Source organism: Mus caroli, chromosome 11 (assembly GCF_900094665.2).
Source record: "Mus caroli chromosome 11, CAROLI_EIJ_v1.1, whole genome shotgun sequence".
Classification (NCBI taxonomy): Eukaryota; Metazoa; Chordata; class Mammalia; order Rodentia; family Muridae; genus Mus; species Mus caroli.
Window position 1 is genome coordinate 110,415,483 of NC_034580.1, and position 15,922 is coordinate 110,431,404.

Here is a 15,922-nt window from a genome sequence, read left to right on the forward strand (position 1 = left end):
CAGAGGCCAGGGAGGACTCAGGTGAGGCACAGGCCAGGGAGGACTCAGGTGAGACACAGGCCAGGGAGGACTCAGGCGAGACAAAGTCCTCTCAGGTGACAAGACCATCAAACTCATGAAATCATAGCACCTATTGTTGCCTGCACAAGACCTGTATAAGAGCAAGCCAGTCAACATTGTAGCATTAATTAATTCATCCCAAAGTTGAGGACCTATTAATACTTGAAGGTTCCCAGGGAAGGGTGAGTCAGTTCCCTTTAGGGACATGGTCCCTGGTAAGGTGACCATATTCCAACCCATGGGCCGACACCTGTACACATATGGGCACCACTGGCTGGACTCAGTGGTGCATAAGTAGATAATAATAAAAATGAGGATAGAAAATTGGGAAAAGGACATGGAAGGGGGTTATCCAAGAAGAGTTAGAGGGAGGAATCTGGAGCAAATAAGATCAAGTTACAGTGTATGCATGTGTGAGATTCTCAAAGAAACAAGAAGAATATTTTTAAAAGAGTAATCACTGCAGCAGGTGGCATTCCGACACCATCTTCACAGTACTGACTCACATTTTTATATGGCGGCCTTAACTGCTTCCCCGCACCCATCCGACATTGCCACGTGGATCTTTAATTCGGATATGTGTCAGCTATCTGATGCCTGTGTAACAAGTGGCTCAAGGGACATGGATGATTTCACACTGTTTTTGAGGGCCAGGGATCCAGGAGGGGCCCGGCTGGGTGACCCTGGCCCATATCTGTCTTATGTGACATTTAGAAATCTGAAGGTTGGACTGGGGCCAAAGCATTAGGTCTGCCCCTGCCCCTCCAAAAGCTATTGGCTAGAAGCTGCTTCTGTTTCTACCCACATAGGTCTCTCCAGAGACAGTGTTGGACATCCCAGAAGCAAGGAATCGAAGCACGAATGCCAGATGAGATGAGAGTTCCTGTCTGTGGTCGCTATTGCTTTGAGGGGGTATCACACTAACTTTGCCTATCTTGTAGCCCAGACTGGCCTTGAACTCATAACCCTCCTGGCTCAGCCCCCTGAAGGCTGGGATCACAGGCATGTGACCCCACAGGAGGTCTTGTCTTTTACAACCTAATCTCCATAATGGCATGACATCACTTCTATCAGTCATTGGTCACACTGGTCAACTGGTCCAGTGTAGGAGGGGCTACATGGGTGTGAGAATTCTGTGTGAGTGGCAGAGTCACTAGGCCAGTCTTGATCTGATGACTACAGGACCTAATATTATACTATACTATACTACACTATACTATATTTATTAGATAGTATCTATAACCTACTTAGGTCACCCTCAAACTCCTTATCTACTTGAGGTGACCTTGAATTTCAGATCCTCCTGCCTCTGCCTCCTGGATTCTGGGCTTGCAGGCAAGTACCACAACCCCCAGTTTATGAGGTGCTCAGGACCCGACCTAGGATGTTGTACACACTAGGCAAGCATCCTTCCAACTGAGGTAAAATCCCAACTCCTCCATCTAGTTTTGTTTTGGAAAAAAAAAGGAAAAAAAAAAGCTTTATTATATTGTTTTTATTGTATGTATATATGTATGGATGCACGTGCCAAGGTGTATGTGGATAGGTCAGACAGTTCTCGCCTTTTACCCAGTAGAACCTGGGTATCAAACTCTAGTCCTCAAACTTAGCAGCAAGCCCCCACTGAGCCAGCTGGAAGGCCATTTCTTCAACTCCTTATGGAGCGCCACCTGCTGGTAGAGACCTACCTCTGCTACCCTATTTATGTACTCCTGTTTTCTCTGCCTTTGCTTTTCTTCTGAGCACTCTTCACCACCAGTGCGTTATTTATGCCTCCCACTAGTCTGTTTCCGTCACTAGCTCACAGGCTCCATGAGGATTCCTGTCTGCCTTTTCAACAATCTATTCCTAGCATGTAGAGTTGTGGCGGGCTCGTGACGGGTGCTAAAAAGTATTTATTGACTGACTAGGAGGAGGGACGGTGAAGGAACGTGTTTCAGTTGCCTATGGCTTCATTACAAAGCACCTTAACCAGGATCTTAAACAGCAACACTCATTTGTAAGCCTCTTGAGTCTTTAGTGTGGGCCAGGCCTAGGAAGAAAGCACATCTCCAATCCACATGGTATTGGCTGGGAAGACTCAAGGTGGGGAGAGGTCTGGAGGCATTGAAAGCTCTCTCAGTTTTTTCTGGCAGTTGTCACCTGCCATCATCTGTGAGCTTAGCTGGGGCCAGCAGCCAGAGCACCCACACTGGTCTCTTCATGTGGCGCTTTACTTCCTTACAGTATGGTGCCTGAGTTCTTAGAGCCACTTAGCGGTCACAGAACCCATGGACAAGTTTGTTGGTGCACACCATTAATCACAACACCCAGAAAGGCAAGAGGCAGGTAGATCTCTGTGAGTCCAGGCCAGCCTGGTCTACATAGTGAGTTCCAGGCCAGCCAGGGCTACACAGTGAGACATTGTCTCAAGAATGTGGGGAGGCGACAAATATAGATTTATGTATGTGAGTACACTGTTCAGACACACCAGAAGAGGGCACTAGATCCCATTACAGATGGTTGTGAGCCACCATGTGGTTGCTGGGAATTGAACTCAGGACCTCTGGAAGAGCAGTCGGTGCTCTTAACCACTGAGCCATCTCTCCAGCCCATACATGACTTTTGCTATGAGGAACCACCAAAATTGCAGGGCATCACAAAGGAAAAGATGAAGATGTTTTCAGGGTCTGACCCTGACCCTGTGGCTGGCCCAGCAGGGGTGTGGGTGTCACGTCCATCAGTTCATGAGAAGGGGCATGCATCATGATGCATCATAGGCCAGGGGACATGACTGGTATCTGGAGGGTTCTCTGTGGACTCTGGGCTCTTCCCTTTGGATCACTTGATTTTTTTTTTTTTTAAGTGAAAGAGGGAGACATTTTTAATAGGGAGAAAGCATGTGCTGAATTGAGAGGTCAGTAAAGTATGTGGAGATTGGATGGGGTCTCCTCTTCAGCCTTCTCTGTGAACCCCAGCTCTTCTTACCTCCCCAAATTTCCCAGGGTCTGCAAATGAGCCATCCCAGCAGCCTGCTAAGGCAATGGCCACACCTGCATGCTGTGTAGACTCAAGCTGGGCTGGTACACATGACAATGGGTGGAGTCTCAGGCCTGGCCTTTCTATCCCTCCCAGCCAAGAATCGCAGAGACAGAGACTCTGCCCCTGGCTGAGCATGCACAACCTTCCCAAGGGGGCTTACTTACTTACACTTGACTGAACTGACTTGCATCAAAGGTATTACTGTGTCTCCAGCCCAAAGGGAGGGTAGAGTGAGCCTTGTCCATGAGGATTCTCATGACATGTGGAGCCAGCTATGTTATTGGGGCCATCTGTGGCACTGTAGGGAGCCTCTATACTCTGGGAGCCACTACCACCGCCCCAGATGTGACATTAAAATGTCATAGATGTTTCTAGCCTTCGCCACTGGAGGCACATTGAGCCCAGATAGAGAGCCAGTGGTTGGAGAGATGAAGGAAGTGGTGTGTGCTCTATTTCCTGTGGTCTGGAGCTGTTCCATGTTCACTTCTCCAGCTGGGTTCTAATGCTGGTCCTTTTCATCTTCTGGACTCTGTGAACCATGCTGTGTGACCCAGTCACCTTCATTATTGGAAAACAGAACCAAGCCCGATTCAGCGTCCACCCCACGCCACGTGCATTTGTAGCGTTACTTTGGCTCTGGCTCGTCTCCTCTCTTCTTTGACCAAACATTTCATTTATGTCGGCCTTCTTATATCTTATGCATTCTTTATGTCTGCTGTATATCTCTTCTAGAGGAAGGGAGGGTATGGGAAGCTAAATAAATAACTGCTGTCTGGGTAAACACCCACAGGGAAGACATCATAGAGAAAGCAGACACGTGCCTGCAGGGGGAGGGGGTTGGGGGAAGAGGATAAACCAATAATAAGGGGCTGGCGGGGATGTGGAGCCAGGCGCAGGCAAGCTTGCAAGATGGAGGGAGGGGGTAGGACCACCCGGATGATTCCTGTAGAGGCAAATGATTGAAGAGGGAGCTGGCTAGGGCTCAGCAGTAGAACACTTGCTTAACATGCACAAGGCCCTGGGTTCCAGCCCCAGCACCACCCACAAAAAATAGAGAAGGAGCTACAGAAACGGCTCAGTCAGTATAAGTGCTTGTTATCTAAGCATGAGGACCTGAAGTTGGATCCCCAGCACCCACATAAAAGCCAAGAGGTGTCCATAACCCCAGTGCTGGGGTCAGATGGATCCCTGGACTCACTGGTTAGCTGGTGAGGCTATTGGAGAGCTCCAAGGTCAATGACTCTGTATCAAAAACGGAAGGTAGAGATGGATCCATTGAGGAAAATATTGACCTTTGGTCTCCATGTGAACGCACGCGCATGTGCGCGCAAGGATACACACACACACACACACACACACATACACACACACAGGTAGAACATGGGAGTGGTGGCGAGAGACTAGAGAAGAAGATAGCCAGATATTAGGAGTCACAAATCTCTGTTGTATTAAATATTTAAATCCTGGCCCAGGGTTTCCACCCTGCCTTTGGTTACTGAGTTCCCAGATTAAACACACACACACTGCCTTTATATTTTAATAAGCCTTAAGCAACACAAGAGCTGGGCAGATACCTAACCTCCATACTATTAGAATCTGCTTTCCTATCCATAATCTTGAGTTATTAGTTACTACTTACCATGTTTCATTTGGACTCCAATTGGGCAGCCCCAGGGCCATGCTCTATTGACCCTTAACCCATGGCTGCTTCTCCTTCCTCCTCTCCTGCACCTTCTTCCTCCTCATGGTCCTCCTCTCATCCCAAGCCCTCAAAACCTAAAACCCACCTATGCCTCTTCTGCCCAACTATTGGCTGTCAGCATCTTTATTCATCCATCAGAATTAACTTGAGGGCAGGGTTACAGGAGCTATGAGCAGACTCCAGGTCTCAAGGCCCCAACTTACTTAGCACTATAATAGACAGTAAAAGATAAAACCTCAACAAACCTCTCCCTAGGAAAGGTCACAGCAACCAACTCCTGTCTCCACAGTGGTGTTCTAGTTGGTGTGTGCCCATGGTCAGTCCCAACTTACAGCCATATGAATGAGTCATCTTACAAGAGGAATCCCAGCCCCAGGCTCGGAGAATGAAGAGGGCATGGGGTGCCCAATTGCAGATCCACAAACAGAAGGGATTGTTGGCTTGAGACACCAGCTTCTCGCCTCCAGATTGACTTGTCATGACTAAGAGATAACCAGAACCTGAGCCGGCAGCGTCTTCAATAGAAAAGGGCCTCTGCCCCTGTCAAGTAATACTAGTATTGCTGCAAAGGAGTGTGGGTAATAAGCTGAAAACAGCCATTCTCCAGTTGGAGAGTAAAACTGATGTGAATCTGTGGAGTGGTCATTGATTTATTCAGACATCACTGAGGGAGCACCTATTGCAGCCTAAGGAAGAGTTAGAAGTAAGAAGAGAGCATAGGTGCTCTACCCCTGGTCACTTTGCTCTTCTCTTTCATTTATTTCTACCCTGTGGAATACATATGCACACACAAGTGCATATCAGCATATACCATGAGTCTGAAGTCTGCATGCCCAGTCTTTCTTCCTGAATGCTTCAAAGACCCTCACCTTACACACACACACACACACACACACACACACCATCCTCAGTATGGCCTTCTGCTCCCTCAGCTCCATAAGTGGCTTTATCTAGGGCCATGAATCATTGGCAGCCACCCTGCCTCCCCCTCTGTCCTCCACATCCTAAATGTCGCTGAATCCTGATGGTTTTGCTCCTAAATACCATCCAGACCGGTCCATTGCTTCCCCTCCTACAAACGTCCTCCCTCCACTGCCTCTTCCATGGACCACTGCTGTGGCCTCTTTAATGGCTCTCCCACCACCTGCCTGTCTGTTCTCCACATAGCAAGAGCGAGCTTTTCAAAACATAAGACACATCAAATCGTTTCTCAGCTTACAACTTTGTCCTGAGATGTCAGGAGGCATCTCCATTGGGAAAGTGATTGCCAAGAAAACATGAAGTACTGGGTCTGCTCTGCAGAACTTGGTGACTGACATTGTGGTGCCAGCACTTGGGAGGCAGAGACAGGAGGACACCTGGGACTCTCTGGCTAGCCAGCCTAGCCTACATAGTGAGTTCCAGGCTAGTGGGAGACCCTGTCCAAACAGAAGAACATCACTCAAGGTTGTATCCAGGCCTGCACACACATGAACACATGGTACCTGAACACACCTACACACATATATAACAATGCCAATGACAGGTGTGGCCCTACCCAGACCCTGACTCTGCCTCATGCCGTTTCTTCATCCTAGCCTCACCAGCAACTTTCAGTTTCCCTCTCAACCTTCCCATGCCCCCTCCTGCCAAAAGGCTTTTGCACACACGGCTCCCACAACCTGAGATACTCTCCTGCATACTACCTTTCACGGAGCCTTCCTTGCCATTCCTGCCCAAAGCAACCCCCTCACCCCAGCCAAGGACCACATAACATCCTCCCGGAGGCATTTATTTTCCACAGCCTCTTTTAATAAGCGTTCCATCTCCTCTCTAGCCCACCACCCACCAGAGGTAGTGGAAAAGAAAGGTTATTAGGACATGGGGGAAGTGGACCTGTTTAGAAATAGTTCTTTGGAGCGATTCCAATCTTTGTTATTCTCAGTCCAGTCCACCAGCAAACACCACACATGAACCAACAGCTGCAGTAAAGTCCAGTCAGCAGACACCACACATGAATCAGCAAGGGCTGTTCAATCCAGAAGAAACCGTGTGGCTCACCAACCCTACCTGAGTCCGCTAAGAAACCACAGGAACCTCTCGAGAAGTTCTTTGGTGAGTTTCTCTCTATGAAGTCACCCCAAGCGAAGCTCAACAAGGCAACGTAAGGCAAACCAAGACATGTGTGTTGTCAAGGCAGAGCAAGGCAAACCAAAGCTCAAGTTCCCACCGTCTGTGGGGTCATATTTATATTCATGTGTCCGCTATAACAAAACATCCTTTCACCTGTGTCTGCTTCAGCCAAACATCCTTTCACCTGTGTGCCCAGCAAAACAACATTTGACATAATTGACTTTCCAAAGAAGCCAGAAGTTCCCACGCCATCCTCCTCCCTGCCAGACACCAATCTTCATTCCTTGTTAATTTCCTTTGTAGGCTTCTTTGGTGACTTCTTCATCTAGATTTAGAGACTCTTGGAGATTTCAAGTGGGTTTGGTTATGTTATAACCCAAGGAAAGAGTCCAGTGCCCTGACACACAAGAAGCACTCAATAAATATTTATTAAGTAAACAACAAAATGAATGGGTCGGTGGGCAGTGAGACGGCTGAGCAGGTCAAGGTTGATGACCTGAGTCTGATAACCTTGGACCTACGTAGTGGAAGAAGAGTTGACTCCTGGAAATTATCCAGTAATTTCCACGTGTGTGACGTAGCATAGCATGTGTATTGTCTTAGTCAGGGTTTCTATTCCTGCACAAACATCATGACCAAGTTGGGGAGGAAAGGGTTTATTTGGCTGACACTTCCATACTGCTGTTGATCACCAAGGAAGTCAGGACTGGAACTCAAGCAGGTCAGGAAGCAGGAGCTGATGCAGAGGCCATGGAGGGATGTTCTTTACTGGCTTGCTTCCCCTGGCTTGCTCAGACTGCTCTCTTATAGAACCCAAGACTACCAGCCCAGGGATGGTCCCACCCACAAGGGGCCTTTCCCGCTTGATCACTAATTGAGAAAATGCCTTACAGTTGGATCTCATGGAGGCATTTCCTCAACTGAAGCTCCTTTCTCTGTGATAACTGTAGCGGTGTCAAGTTGACACAAAACTAGCCAGTACACAGTACATGCATGTACACACACACATAAACAAATAAGCATAGTTTTACATTTTAAAACGTGGGGAGAGACAAGACCCTCAAAAATTGCTTCATGAGACAGGTAAGATGGGCTGACCTGGAAGGAGATGTGGGTTTTATACTGAGGGAGACATGTGGAAGAGTACTTGAGGTACACGGAACAGAAGAAACTGAAAGGTAAGTAATGACAATGTGTGTGTGTATGTATATGCATGCATCATGTATGTCTCTGTGTGTGGCTGTTGAGATGACAGGAGAGGGGTGGATGGACTGAGAAGATGGCCACACACCAGGTGGGACACAAGAACCCAATGGAGGAGATGGGTTGTAATGAGTGGTAGGTGGTTAGGGAGGCTGTGGCTCCAGAGGGTTCTCAACAGAAAGATAAGACACTGAGTCTCCTGGCAGAGGAAGTGAGGACAGCCAGAGATGTCTCCATGCCTAGTCACATGCTGAAGGGAACTTGCCATGGAGGGTGTGGGGATGCAGAGGCCAAGGTCACATCAAGGACACTAGCTTAGTGACAGCTGTCCTCAGAGGGCACAGAAAGGGGCCTCCTCCACTGTGGAGCATGAGATGGAGCCAGACTGTCAGACTGAGGGCAGAAATGACCAGTGCAATGTCTAGACTCTGTCCTCATGTGACTGCCCTCTGTTCTGTCCCCTCTCAGCCCAAACACAAGGGCTGGTGCCAGGGACAAAGGACAAGGTTAGCCTTCTTCGAAGAATTCACTGGAAGCCCAGCAGGGCAGAGTTGCCTGGGTGACTTATTGCTTATTAATAATATAAATATGTAAATGCTGTGAGGGCCATATTGATCCCGACATGGGAACCATCCATCACCAGGGGCAGGAACAGGGTGTTGTAAATATTAAATAATAAGTCTGCAGCCTGAGACTTGTCAGTGTGGGTGGGCTGAGGCTGACACCAGCTTCAGGGCAGTTATACTTGAGACCAACAATCCCTGGCTACCCGACTCAGTATGGGGACTTATGCAGGAGAGGGAAGGCTCAGAGTCTGTTTAAAAGAAGAGATAGTCCTGGACAGGAATCCCAGACAGAAGCCCTCCCTATCTCCTCCTCTACAGGCAGGAGAGGCAGCCATCAGAGGTCCTGAAATTGGACTCTAACCCCTTGGTAAATCCTCCCAGGTGTACAGAGACCCAGCCACCTGGAGCCACACCCTATAGGGGTCATTTCCATGTTAGAGCTTTGCCCTTCTATGGTCCCTGAGCTATGTAGACTTCCAGCAACCTGCAGTCTGTCTCATTCCCCTCTTTCCATGGGGGCTGAAGGACTCAGTCTAGCACCCTGTGAACCATCCCTTTTGTCCCTCGGGGCCTGTCCATACTCAGTGTCTCCTCCATTACAGGCCTTCTTCGTGCTGACTTGATTTTATTATTATGCCAACACACTTGCTTAATTCTCTGCTGTCTTTCTTCTGCACTGTTGATTTACACTGTTAGTGTTTTAATTATACAATTCAGCACTCCTTAAAACATGAAAAACTGCTCAACTTTTTCAAGCAATTAAAAGGCAGCGGAGTCTATCAGCAGATCCGAGGACGAGATAAGTAAATCAAGCAATTAAAAAGCTCATTTGGTAAAAAACGTTGCTACCCACCCAAAATGAGCCAGGCCGGTGGGCCCTGCGGAAGAGAAGTTCGGAGTGAGCCCCCTCCCCTCCCCCACCCCTGCCCCACCTGCCTCACCTGCCTCCTTGCTTCCCGGCTTCCCAGCCTGCTCCTCCCTTCCTCTCCTACCTTGAACTTGCTGCTTGGCTGATCTGGGCCTAAGCTCTTGGGTTCAGAAGAGCTTTAGGGGAGTAGAGAGAGCCTGGAACTGGGGCTGCTAAGATTGGGGTTTTTGCCTGGCCAGTGAACAGCTCAAAAATTTGACTTTAACCAGCCGAGTGTGGCGGGGCATGCCTACAATCCCAGCACTGTGGGTCAAGGCAGAAAAAAGCATGCGTTCAGTCAGGGTCAGCCTGGGCTACCTAGGGAGGCTCTGTCTCAAAATGAGGCAAGCTTTTTTATCCTCCTCCCATGTTTCTCATCTCTAAATGGGACAACAACACTGGCTTGGGCAGGGGGTGCACACGTGAGTGCATGTGTGTGCTAAAATACACGGAACCCAACTTCTCTTGAGGAAAGGAGATTTATCTTTTGATCACCCGTCCTAAGCTCACACCCGAAGCCTCTGTAACAAGACAGATTAACAGGGTGAAACCAGGCACATTTGTTTAAATGGGAGTTTTACACGACACCGGAGAGTTCACAAGGAAGTGACAACGAAAGACACAGTTAAGGCTGAGTATCCCTTATGCTAGCTGTGATGGAGAAGTGGACAGGAATACCAGAATTTATATATACATATACACAAATATATGTATGTGTGTGTCCACAACTATGCACATGTATGTGTGTGTGTGTGTGTGTGTGTGTGAGAGAGAGAGAGAGAGAGAGAGAGAGAGAGAGAGAGAGAGAGAGAAGAGAGTGCATAAAAGCACTTGCCGAGTACCTGTGAGGACCAGTGTAAAGGTCGCTTTTATTTCCTCAGAGGACAGGATCAGATGAGAGTCATATACAAGCTGTATGAATACACGGCTTGGGCTGAGCCCAGAGCGTTTCCTTCTCCGTCCTAATTATCCCCAAGCCTAGACCTAGAAACTTCCAGCCTCCCTACAATCTAATCTTCCAAGCTGACTGATTCAATCCCGCTTCTCTCGGCTTCGGACTGAATTGCTCTGCCTGGCCTCATGCTAACTTCAGCAATCTGTTCTAATCTTCTGGCTTCTTCTCATCCTCTGGCTCATTCTGTCTTCACCTGTGTCTAGTTTGTTCTCTCTGTAACCCATCTCTGTAAAACTGTCCTGGTAAAACTGCCACACACACACACACACACACACACACACACACACATATATCCCACCCACCACCCACTACCCACCACACACACACACAGCCACACACCACACACACACCACCACCTTTTCTCTCTCATTGCTTTTAAGTAGCCTCTCTTCCTTTGCTGTTCTCATATGTGTTGTGTGCTTCCTGTCTCTGACTCATTCTGTCAAATCTGTCTGATTTGTCACTTTGTCTGCCCCTCAGTTAGACATCATTTTCAAACATGACTGCTTTCTTCTACAAACTAACTTTACCTCCATGGTTAGGGATTAAGAGTGTGTGTTAAGGATATGTCTGTACTCCTTGCCAGAGCAGCCGAGTGGCTGGATTAAAATTCTTCTACAGACCGGAGTTCGAATCCTCAGATCCCGTGTGACAAACACCAGAAGAACATTCACTCTCGCGATGCAGAGGCCAAGCGATCCCTCCACAAACTAACCAGATAGGAGTAGTGGGAATCCATGAGCTCTGCGTTCAACTGAGAGACCTTCCTCAACGAATCAAGTACAGAGCAATAGAGGGAGATGCCTGAGCTGGTCGGGTTTTTTGGCAACTTGATCGAAGTCAGAACCGGTTAGGAAGAGGGAACCTCCATTTAAAAAAATACCTCCATCCAAATTGGCTTGTAGGCAAATCTGTGGGGCATTTTCTCTACTAAGGATTAATATGGGAGGACCCAGCTCACTAGAGCAGCGCCACCCACAGGCAGGTAGTCCTGGGTTGTATGAGAAAGCAGGCCATGGAGAACCAGACAGCCGCTCTCTGCTTCAGTTCCTGCCTCCAGGTTTCTGTATTGAGTTCTGACCCTGAAGTCCTTCCGTGATAAACTGTGACAGAGCAGTGTAAAATGAAATAATCCCCCACACATCCATTCCACACCCCCACCCCACCCCAAGTTGCTTGTTCAAATGGTATTTATCACAATAGAAATCAAATTAGGGGGCTGGTGAGATGGCTCAGTGGGTAAGAGCACCCGACTGCTCTTCCAAAGGTCCAGAGTTCAAATCCCAGCAACCACATGGTGGCTAACAACCATCCGTAACGAGATCTGGCGCCCTCTTCTGGAGTGTCTGGAGTGTCTGAAGACAGCTACAGTGTACTTACATATAATAAATAAATAAATCTTTAAAAAAAAAAAAAAGAAATCAAATTAGGATGATACCTGTTGTCAACTTCAGGCTTACACACACACACACACGAATATGCATACATATATCTATGCCTCATACATATACATGCAGGTTGATTTAAATTACAAATCATTATCTACTCACCATAAACTGGAGGACTTGGCAAGGCCCATGTGTTGGCATCTCATTTGGCAGCCGCATCTTCAGAGATGTTCCCAGTACCGGGAGGTCACCTCTCACTCCGGGGTCTTCAGGCTTACCTCCAGGGACGTCAGAAAGCTCTCCCAAAGTTTATAATCTGCTTCAGGGAAGAAAGTGCCAACGGCCCTGCCTCCTGCTGTTTCCTCATATACTAAGGTGCCATTCTGAAGGAAGCCCCACTGATCTATCCCTATGCCGCACAGCTTTAAATGTGCGGCTTCGTGTTATGTCGCCCACACTGCACGGGCATGCAGCCTATGCTGCTGCGACAGCGGCCATCCCATCCATCCTCTCCAAAGCCCCGTCCTGCAACAACAGCTCTTACTGGTCTCCATGGAGCAACAGGTGCTGGTCTCAGGTTCACTAGGCCACCAAGGGCAGGAGCAGGCAGGAGCAGGCAGGAGCAGGCAGGAGCAGGCAGGAGCAGGCAGGAGCAGGCAGGAGCAGGCAGGAGCAGGCAGGAGCAGGCAGGAGCCAAGGGAGAAAATGAGTCTCCATCTTGGTCGTTTCTGCTCGTGAGCACCTGGAATTAGTTTCAACTGAGCACAAAAGCCCGTTCAAGTCATTTTCTTTTCTTTTTTAAAAAAGATTTATTTATTTATTATATATAAGTATGCTGTAGCTGGTTTTTAGGGCATCCAATCTCATTACAGATGGTTGTGAGCCATCGTGTGGTTGCTGGGATTTGAAATCAGGACCTCCAGAAGAGCAGTTCAGTGCTCTTAACCACTGAGTCATCTCTCCAGCCCCGCAAGTCATTTTCTGAAGCCTGAAAGTGGGTGCTGCTGTTTGATCAGGGTCACGGTGATCTGAAACTCAAGATCCTCCAGTCTCAGCCTCCTGGGTGCTGAGATTATTATATGTGTGTATCACCTGCGCCGGGTGTCGGGCCTGCAAGGATAATCTTAAAGCCTCTGGGCTGGAAGGAGCTTGCTGGCTGCTTTTCACAAGAAGAAAGCCCAGTCCACCAGCACAGAGGGTGAGGTCCTGCTCTTCTGAGGCCAGAGCAAAGCAGAAGGATGCCATGCATAGCAACCTAGCCTACTCCTAGCCCCAACCACTTCCTTCCCCGCATCTGAGAGTTTTCATGACTCTAGAGAAACAGTTCTCAAACTTCTGAAAGACCAGACCCTTTAATAACTGTTCCTTGTGTTATGGTGACCCCAACCATAAAATTTTTTTTTCTGCTTCATAACTGTAATCTTGCTACTGTTGTGAATTGTAATGTAACTATCTGCTAGGCACAGTATCTGATATGTGACTACCACCCCCAGAGTGATCCTGACCCACAGGTTGAGAACCTCTGTTTTACTTGTTTAACTATGAAAAATCCCCCGCTAACACTCCGTTCCAGGTTTGTGGTGCTGCTGTTTGTGGAAAGTTGTGGAAGGTTTAGAAAGGTAGAGCCTTGTTGGAGGAAGTTGAGTTGCTACGGGTGAGCCTTGAGTTCTTTATAGCCCAGCCCCAATTCCCGTTCACTCTCTGCTTCCTGTCTGTAGTTGTCATGTGACCAGCCACCTCATGCTCCTGACGCTGTCTTCCTCCTCATAACGGACTTGATCCTTAAACTGTCAATCAAAATAACCCCGCCTCCTTCAAGTTGCTTCTTATCCAGCATGTGGTCCTTCCAATAAGAAAAGTAACGAATGCAGAGGGCGGGGATTAGTCGAAGCAGGGTCAGGATGTACCTGCCCACTCATCCTTCAAAGGAGCGCACAAAGCTCCAGGATTCTAGAGCCCATTCACTGGGCAGTCGGTCTGGAGAAGGGTGTCTGTGGAGGAGAGGTAGCAGGTGAACAGAAAAGGAGCTAAAAGGAGATGGAAGGCTCAAGAGGCAGCCTTCACACCCCACTGCATATGGTTTGGGGACCAGCCTCTGTAAGAGCCATAACCCCCATCCCTGTCATCCCAGGCTAATTGTAAATGCTGAGCGGCAATGCCTGGTCAGGAGGAGGCAATGCCAGTGCCCCCAGCACAAGGCTCTGGGACCAAACTTGAGTTTTGTGCAAGAAACCAAGCATATACCAGGAAGGTACCTAGGGCTCAAGTTTTCCATGCTTGGGTGAAAGGGCCTAGTACCTGCTGGCTTCCCACACCCCAGGAAATGGAAGACTTCTTTGATCCTTTCTCCCCTATAACACCTGTGGAACCAGGCAACCAGGATCTGTTAAATGGAGCCCCTTCCAGATAACAGCTCTCTTCTGCATCTCTCTCCACCAGGTCCTGTTCTGCAAAGCAGGTCCTTTCAGCCGCTGCGCAGAGTGTGAGTTGTCAAAGAACACAAGCCCTGTACAGAGAGAAGATGGCAGAGGGACACACCCAGGTCCTGCTTCTGTGATCATAGGCCAGGTCAGAACTCCTTGGGGGGTCACCTGTTGGCACACAGAAAGCCTCCCTGACCTGTCCTGTGGCCTCCTCAAGGTCACTTCCCCTGAGCAATTTCTGTTCTCAATGGTTTCTCCTGGCTGCTCTTTGTAATTCCAGGGGCCCCATTAATCATTCTTAGGCTCTCTGAATGCAATATTTTCTCTAAGAACCTAGATTTCTTCACAACTGGGCTCCCTCCTGCCACCTCCAATTACCTGCTCTCATCCGTCATTAACACAACACATTAGCATATCTATAACTTCTGTATACCTTGATTAATCTGCCGTGGGTTTTGCTCTCAATTGCATCTAATTGGCTGAAGAGTGACCAGGCTGGGAGAGAGCATGTGCGCATGAGCTGGGGCTCACAGCACAGGGAGCCTGAAGGATGGACTCAGAGGCTTGCTGCTAAGCACAAAGACCTGGGTTTGATCCCTGGAACCCACCAGGTGGAAGGTGAGAACCGAGAGTTGTCCTCTGACCCCGTCACGTACATTGTGTCTGTCTGTCTGTCTGTCTGTCTGTATCTGCGTGTATCTGTGTGTGTCTGTGTGTATGTCTATGTGTGTGTTTGTGTGTGTCTGTGTGTTTCTGTGTGCATCTCTATGTGTGTCAGTGTTTCTATGTGTATCTGTGTGTGTGTGTGTCTGTGTGTGTGTGTGTTTCTGTGTGTGTCTCTATGTGTGTCAGTGTTTCTACGCGTATCTGTGTGTGTATGTCTGTGTCTGTGTGTTTATGTGTTTATGTCTGTGTATCTGTGTCTGTGTGTGTCTATATGTCTCTGTGTGTGTCTCTGTGTGTATGTGTGTTTATGGGTATGTGTGTATATCTGTGTCTGTGTGTTTATGTGTTTGTGTGTCTGTCTATTGTGTGTGTCTGTGTATCTATATGTGTGTCTGTGTCTGTGTATCTGTGTGTGTATGTCTGTGTCTGTGTTTGTGTGTATGTCTGTGTCTGTGTTTGTATGTATGTGTGTATATCTGTGTCTGTGTGTGTATATGTTTTTGTTTCTGTGTCTGTCTGTATGTGTTTGTTTGTCTGGGTCTGTGTGTATCTGTGTGTGTTTGTGTCTGTGTGTGTCAAACACTTGACCAACTGAGCCTTACCCTACCCCAAAGCCTGATAGCTTTAATTTAAAATGAAGACAAGGAGCTAAAGAGATGGCTCAGTTAGTCAAACACTTGCCAGGCAAGGGTGAGAACATTATCCCCCAAACCTACATAAAGACAAGCATGGTGTTTGTCTGTAACCCCAGCACCACTACAGGAAGATGACAGATAACAAGCCAATATCCAGAAGCCAGCAGCCAGACAGGATCACACAGTGGCGAACAACAGAGACTCCGCTCAACAAGGTAAGAGTAAAGAGTTTTGCTCTGACTTCTACACGTGCACTGTGGCCTTCCTGTGTCCACATACACACA